The 8,521-nt window shown below is 35.9% G+C and overlaps 1 pseudogene; it reads left to right on the top strand.

Annotated features, from left to right (window-relative positions):
- Positions 1-296: 296 nt before the first annotated feature.
- LOC18108113 (probable leucine-rich repeat receptor-like serine/threonine-protein kinase At3g14840) lies at positions 297-7,882 on the top strand (annotated as a pseudogene).
- The last annotated feature ends 639 nt before the right edge of the window (positions 7,883-8,521 follow it).

The following is an 8,521-nucleotide window of genomic DNA, read 5'->3' as shown; positions in this document are numbered from 1 at the left end:
AGTGGTCTAGTACAGACAAAGGTATACTTGAAGAAGTGTGGGCTTATATATATATATATATATATATATATATATATATATATATATATATATTTTACGTTCTCATATTCACACGCAAATGAATATGAGAACGTGAAATTCTTCTTTCTTATAGTCGGATACTTCCTCTCCAATTTCCCAATGATATTCTTATTATTTTTTCACCTACCAATCTTCCCGTTGACTAAGAGATAAAATGGAAGGGCACAAGTGGTCTCGTACAGACAATGGTACACACACACACACACATACAGAAACACCCCACATCATCCTGAAAGGTCAACTATAATGATGCATAAAGCTCTCTCCAGGTAGCCTACTAACTCTTAAAGTGGATTGCAGACAAAGGAAGATGGCTACTGCACTCTCTGATATTTTGAGAGTCACATCTAGCTTACTTATGCTTATGCTAGTAATGTTTTGCATGGGAGCAATTAACTTGGAGGCCCAAGTTGGGAGCCTTGCTCCTGATGAAGGTACATATACATATATATTTTTAATTTGGTTCAGATGGGCAGATTCTTTAATGTTTAGAGGAAGACATACACTTGTAATGCCTTCTTCTAGCAGGAGTTTTTTTATCTGCAAAATCCTCAGTGCATCATACTCTTCGATAATGCAGTCATCAAAATTTGATTGTATTGCCGGATTCTGTAACCATGTTAGTAATGGCATCATGCATTGATTTTTTTACAGAATTCTGTGTTTTTTGCAAACATGTCTTGGCAAGGCATTGTAGAAGCCACCTGCAACTAATCATCCCAGAATTAGAAGTTGAGATTTAATTTTGATTTATGCAGTGGAAGCTCTACTTGAAGTAGCAACACAACTGGGCAAAAAAGGCTGGAATCGCAATATGAAACTGTGCAATGATACAATTTTACCTCCAAAGCCAGATGCTGACAATAAAGTTGTTTGCAACTGCTCATTTCCTGGGGGTGTGTGCCGCGTTATTGCCATGTATATCTCTTCACTTACCACTCCATGCTTTTATTTTCAATTTTAATTTGAGGTCTGAAGGATTCTGATGGGGCCAGTTCAGGGAATGGAGGAATAGTTGTGCTGTATAAAGTCTCTTCAGAACCCCATTTCGATAGTTGAATTTTATATTAAGAAATTCGGATAAATTCATTAGCAGTAAAATTATCTAAAAACAAGTATGATAAGGATCTCAAGGAAAACTTAATCATGCTGAAAATGTCGTGAATAGCAAAGAAAGGATCTCCAGCAAAGAAAATTGAGCAATTGTCTGAAGTTTAGGCTTAAGAGTTTGAAGAAAAGCTGAGTTTGTAGGAAAATAATATAAATCATATCTTAGAATCTCATTTAACAGTTTAAATTTTTAGATTAAAATGATTATTTGATATAGCAACAAAGTCTTACTGATCAAGTAATGATGAGTTCGAATCTTATTACTCTTATTATTCTATATGATAAAAATTAAACATAAAATTGTGTGGATCTCGAATCTCGAGGGTTTTACTTTAGATATATATTAGAGAATGATATAAATATTTCGGCCCAAGTCAAAAATTTGGTTTTCTATTCCATTGGCTTTTCTATTCCATTGGCTGTTGTAGTTATGTCTTATATTTTCTTGACATATGATTGTTGATTTGCAATGGTTTGAAAGTTTTGAATTCTTAATTACCTTGTATTGAGGAATTGATGGGTCCATCTTTTCTTGCAATGCAGATATCTCAAAAGGCAAGATCTTGATGGTAGTCTCCCAAAAGCTATTGAGAAACTACCACAACTTAAACATTTGTAAGCAGTGCTTCAAATTACTACATTTCTACAGATTGAGTACCGTGAATTTGCATCGTATGATTCGATTTTATTTGAACTCTATCTGCTCTGCAGAGATCTCTGGGCCAACTACCTAAGTGGCAATATACCATCTGAATGGGCTAATACCAAGCTGGAAATATTGTAAGAAAATACTGCTTTCATGTTTTCTAGCCAAGGAATTGCTTACTCATAATTAATAGATTGTATAAACAACAGGTCTATCGGCGTGAATAACTTGACAGGAAAAATTCCTAGCTCTCTGGGAACGATTACCACACTTAGATCCTTGTATGCATTTTTCTACTAGTCAATTTCTTGTCTTTTTTATTTTATTTAAATCTGTTCAATTGTTTAGTCAGGAGTAATCCTGAGAGTTGGCATTTATGCAGGAACGTTCAGAACAATATGTTTTCTGGAACTGTTCCCCCTGAGCTTGGAGGCTTGGTTAACCTGGAGAATCTGTCAGTTCATTCAACCTTTTGTATTAGAAATTAAGTCCTAACAGATTATTGAATGCTAAGTGTTTTTCTCCTTTTGTGATTGCAGAACTCTCAGTGCCAATTATCTCACTGGAGAGTTACCCCAGGCTCTCACTAATCTTACCGGATTGAAGGAACTGTAGGTTCTCATTTCACATGGTTATTGTGTATCATACTCATTAGTTGCAGCATTTGATATTACAGATGCATCTCTTTACTCTCAAAGTTTCTTGATTCTGTGTTTTCCGTTCGGCGAATGCAGAAGGCTTAGCAGCAATAACTTCACTGGAAGAATACCTGATTTTATTCAGAGCTGGAAACAACTTGATATATTGTACGTGCTAGTTTCTACCTCAAGCTCCGAATCTCATCACTGAAGCAGAACCCTAATCCCCCTTTAATTTTGTATTAACAGAGAGATCCAAGCTGGTGGTTTCACTGGACCCATTCCTTTAACCATATCTCTCTTGACGAATCTAACTGATCTGTAAGATATTTGTTTTAAATTTATGGTCTCAGTTACAACTTTAATCCTGAACATCTCACTTTTATATGTTGCCTAATATTGAGCAGAAAAATAAGTAACTTACTTGGAGATGGTTCAGAGTTTCCCAACCTAGAATCTATAGCAGGCATTACGTATCTGTGAGTTATTCTTGCAGCTGATACTCTCATACCAGGATCATATTTAATTTACAACACAGTATTTATTTAGCTTACATGAAATTAATGTATATTGCAGGCTATTTAGCAACTGCAACTTGTCAGGAAATTTTCCCATATATTTGACCAGAATGGCACGGCTGAAAATTTTGTAAATTACTCTATCCCTTATACATCATCCATTCTGTCATTCATCTACATGAAGATTGAAGTGTGAATCTCATCATCCATTCTGTCATTCATCTACATGAGGGTCTTTACCCTCTCTTTTTCCCCTTCTTTTCGAAAACAGGGATCCCTTATCCTATAACAGATGCGTGTCTGTAGGTTTAATAATATGTCCTAGTCTTTGAAGAGCTATACTGATGAGAAGTTTCCGGATAGTTTTCAGTACAGCGTGCATGAATGATCAAACTATCTCCAAGGTTTCATTTAGTTATTGTCCTAGAAAAGAAAGGAGAAATACAGTAACGAAGATGAAGATATAAAAATAAATTTGTATAGTTTTGGATTGAATTTTTATCTGTTAAAATCAGAAAAGACGTGAGGTGAGGACATGTTCTTTATATCCCAACTGTCTTCATCTCTTCTGTCTATTCATCTCTTCTGCATTGAGATAGCAACCAAAAGCTAACATGTGCATGCAATTTTCTAAAAAAATCAGAAATACTGGCTGAATGTTTAAGGAAGCTTTCTTTGTGTGCAGCGAAATCGATCTTTCTTACAACAATTTTACTTCAGAAGCAAAATGTAGAGAAACACTGTAAGATTGATTTCATTTTCCTTGCCTTGCCTTTGATTTTGAAAGTCTGCTTCTTTTTACATCACCGTTCACTTCATAACCTACAAAACTTAACTCTTCTTGTCTTGCCAGAAATCTGTTCAAAAGTACTTGGGGAGGGAACTATTCGTAAGCTTCTACTTTGATAAATATCTAAAACATAGATCATTTTATTTTCTTCTTCTCTGTCATTTCATTTAAATAAGCTGATGATTCTATCTGGCCAATCTTTCCAGGAAACCTGTTGAGTGCCTGAGTGCTTGTTCTGAAGGTACTCTTAAATTTGTAAAGCTATCCGCTTTTACATTTCACCTGGAAGTAGACAGAAAAATGATGCAGGAACAACCTGTCAGCCTAGACTATATATTTATTTCTATATTCGTTGGATCATAGCATCTCAGTCATAAACTCAATGGTCCTTTTGCGTGTGGCTACCCCATCATGCATCCGACCACTAGGATTTCCATCCCAAGAGGAAGATGATGCTCTTCATCCTCCTCCTCTAGAAAGAAATCGAATCTAAGACCTTCAACTGGTGTAGGAATAAACAACCAGTTGATCCCAAAAGCCTAGACAAATATTAACGGACAAACTTATTCCTATTTCACTAGATAATAAATATAAAGGTCCTATTATGTGGGCATTTACATCGTGGGTCCCACCACGATTTCCAATCTAGGAGGAAAAGGATGCTCCTGCATCACAAAATCTTAATTGTTTCTGTTCTGTTTGCTTCGATTTAGCAGACGGTCTGATCCTAACATTTCTTGTGTTATAATCTGTTTAATCATATCGGTGGCCATGAACATTTCTATGTGTAGAGCGATATTCAGTGCACATAAATTGTGGGGGGCCAGAAGCCACCATTGGAAACACCATCTACGAAGCAGATAATGAGCCAGGAGGTGCAGCAAAATATGCGTCCAAAAGAGAGGATTGGCAAACAAGTACCACAGGACATATCTGGGATGTTCCTGCTTCCTTGGATAGCTACATAGCACAAAACAAGTCCATGCTCAGAATGGACAACTCTGTATTGTACACAAATGCACGCCTCACGCCTTTGTCTCTCACCTACCACGTTCCCTGTCTGGTAAATGGGAATTACACAATCAAGCTGCACTTTGCAGAGATAGTAATGAGGGATAACAGATCCTACTACAGTCTAGGAAGACGGATATTTGATGTTTATATTCAGGTATCTGTTAATTAAAAGATCATAGATTCATTCCTTATGCAATTGGAGACAGCATAATTGAACAATTGTTCTCGCAGGACATTGTTGTGTTGAAGGATTTTGATATAGTGAAGGAAGCGGGAGGGGTGGATAAGGTATACATTCATAATTATACAGCACCTGTAACCAATGGAGCTTTAGAGATCCACCTTCATTGGGCTGGGAAAGGAACCACAACGTCTCCCAAAAAAGGAATATATGGTCCTCTAATATCAGCCATTGATGTGGAATCTGGTAGGTTGACATATAATGGAATGGCATTGTAATGAAGGAATAATTAGTACTGTGATCTGACAATACTTGCTCTTGTTGCAATTCTATTTCTGCCTAGACTTCAAGCCACCTGATAAAGGCAGGAGGAAGAGATTCATTGTCGCTGGAGCTGTGGTTTTGCCATTATTCCTCATTCTCACACTTCTATCCACTCTTTGGTGGAAAGGTTATTTGGGAGGAAGGAAATCGAGGGATCGAGGTACAGTTGATACATTTATGTGATTTTGCGAATTCTAGTGAGGAATCCAGTCACTAAAATAACACGGCAATAAGCAATTTTCTGCATCTTATTTGCTGTATGTCTATCCATGAATGCATACATTTGTCAAAGAATTATCTCAATCCAAAGGTTAAAACTGCTTGGCGAAGCTAAAGGAATTGTTTTATATTACTCTCTAACAATGGTTTTTTCAATGGGAATTATCAATCTCAATGCTGTTTACTTGTAGGACTGCTAAAACCATCTGTGTTCTTCCTTTGATGAATCATTCATGCAGAACATCTAATTTATACATATCTCTTTGTTCCTTGGGCAGAACTTGTTGGGTTAGATCTGCTAACTGGTATCTTCACCTTCAGACAAATCAAAGCCGCAACGAATGACTTTGATCCAGCAAACAAACTTGGAGAAGGTGGTTTTGGCTGCGTCTACAAAGTATAGTACAGATTTTTGTTTTCGTCCAGCTATTTATCCACTATATTATTTCTTTTCTCTTATCAAATCAGCAACTTATTTTCTTTGTCTAAAATTATTCTCATTGCAGGGAGTACTATCAGATGGCACTCAGATTGCAGTTAAGCAGCTTTCGGCGAAATCAAAACAGGGGAATCGCGAGTTTGTACTAGCAGCTTTTGTTGCTGGTATATGAATACATGGAAAACAATAGCCTTGCGCATGTTTTGTTCGGTAGGCCTCTGATCACTTCCCCATAGTATCTTATATAAAGTAATGGGAAAGAAAACAAGTTCTTTTATATAGATAGAATTAGTGAAGAAGAAACTGATGGGTTGGGTTATGCATGATGATTACAGGGACAAAGGAAATCAAGGCAACGAAGCTAGACTGGCGTACAAGGCAGAGGATATGTGTAAGTATAGCGAAAGGTCTGGTTTTCCTGCATGAGGAGTCGGCACTCAAAATTGTTCATAGAGACATAAAAGGTACCAATATCCTTCTTGACAAGGACATGAACGCCAAGATATCTGATTTTGGAATGGCCAAGCTTGATGACGAGGACAACACCCACATCGACACCAGAGTTGCTGGAACAATGTGAGTTTCTGATATTTACACAAGGGGTTTATTGAACACATGAAAAATCCTGAAAAGAAGACATTAACAAACTGTAAGGAAAACACACAAGTATTGTCATTTATCCAAGGTAGCTTTTAGTCTTAAACAGTATGATGCTGTAACTAGGCTGCAGTGCCGATGGAAGGGGCTAGCTTCAAAATATGTGGTAGGCAGGCATCTAGGGTTCAAATCACACACCGCAGGGTTCTCATGGATCAGGGTTTCCCCATCTATGGCTGTGTTCCTCTAAGACTAACCCTTGGAGAGGTTTTAGTGAATATGCATTATATGGTTACTAGATAGGGTAAGTTATGCCCTATCTAGTAACCATATAATGCTAAATGAATATACTATTCACATTATCATCCAGGGTTCGAAATCCTATCAAAAACAAAAACAAACAATAGACATTTAGCATTTTTTACATGTTTTAGAGAAGCAAACTAGTAAAATGTCTCTGAGTTATTCTTTCTGTGCAGGGGATACATGGCACCGGAATATGCATTATATGGTTACTTAACTTACAAGGCAGATGTATACAGCTTTGGTGTTGTAGCATTGGAAATTGTTTCTGGGACGAACAACGTCAAATTTAGAAGGGATGAAAATTTTGTATGCCTTCTAGATAGGGTAAGTTATGCCCATTTAGTCTCTTATAATTGTCTGTTCATGTTTACTCTTAGTCAGATATATATCTAATTTTTTCTGGTTATTTCAGGTTCTATATTTACAAAAAAATGGGGACATAATGGAGATGGTTGATCCAAGATTGGGGTCTGAATTCAACAAGAAAGAAGTGGTTAGAATGATCAATGTAGCCCTGCTATGCACAAATCAGTCTCCAGCACTTAGACCTACAATGTCTACAGTAGTGAGCATGCTTGAAGGAAAAACTGATGTCGAGGAACTAGTCATGGTTCCAAGCACATTGGGTGATCCATCAGGGTTTTCTACGGCCTTACATAACAAGTTTGCTCAATCTTCTGTCAATGGAAGTTTAAGTGAAACTCAGTCCCTCGTGAAGTCATCAGAGGGACCATGGACTGCTTCTTCCTCTTCATCAGTCCAGGATCTTTATCCAATTAGTAAAAGCTGATGCCACGAACCACAAATTTTTTATCATGAAAAATCATGAATAAGGAACAGATTAAAACTAAACAGTCACAAAAGTACTTTTTATAGTTTGTCATTCCTGGTATGAATCGACGTTAGACATTAATCAATACTTATTATTGCTAGTGTATATATCCTATAGTTAATGGAGTGATTATATGTAATATTGATTTTATTTATGCAAAAATATAAATTTTTATTTATAATAATAATTATTTAAGTTTGTGTAATGAATTTAGAGTAAATATAAATTTTTTAAAATATAAATACTTTATAAATAAAATTATAAAGAAGTTATAATTATAAGTATTCATATTACAATAAAACATTATTTCTATAAGTTCATAACCAAAGTTAGGGAGAATGATATACATTATATTATTATTTTTATAAAATGAATAATAATTATAATAAAAACCCATTACTAAAAAGATAAGTTAAACAGGAGTTGGATTCCTTAACAATTATTCACATAGAAAGTCAATCCAATTTGGTGATAAGTCCCCATATCAAATCCTTCATAGCAAGCAATTACAAAGATTTCTTGAAAGTCTTAATTATATTTTATACTTCTACCTTAATCTCAGCCATATTTGCAAGCCTTTACAAAGATTCTGATATTGAATGTATCGAAGAAAATTCAAATTCCCCGCTAGAATTCCTTAGAAGAGAAATTTTTGCAGGGAAGACGACCCAATGCCATCTAAACAGAGAAAGACAAAGGAAAAGGCATCATGCCTTTATATTCTAAAAGAGTAGAAACAAAAGTCCAGATCATGGGCTCAAATGGTTTCAGATGAGATAAAATTTCCCAACTTGAAATAAGCAAATTAAAGGTTCTGCCTTTGGAA

This window comes from Populus trichocarpa, chromosome 19 (genome assembly GCF_000002775.5).
Source record: "Populus trichocarpa isolate Nisqually-1 chromosome 19, P.trichocarpa_v4.1, whole genome shotgun sequence".
Classification (NCBI taxonomy): domain Eukaryota; kingdom Viridiplantae; phylum Streptophyta; class Magnoliopsida; order Malpighiales; family Salicaceae; genus Populus; species Populus trichocarpa.
This window is presented reverse-complemented; position numbering and strand designations above follow the sequence as displayed.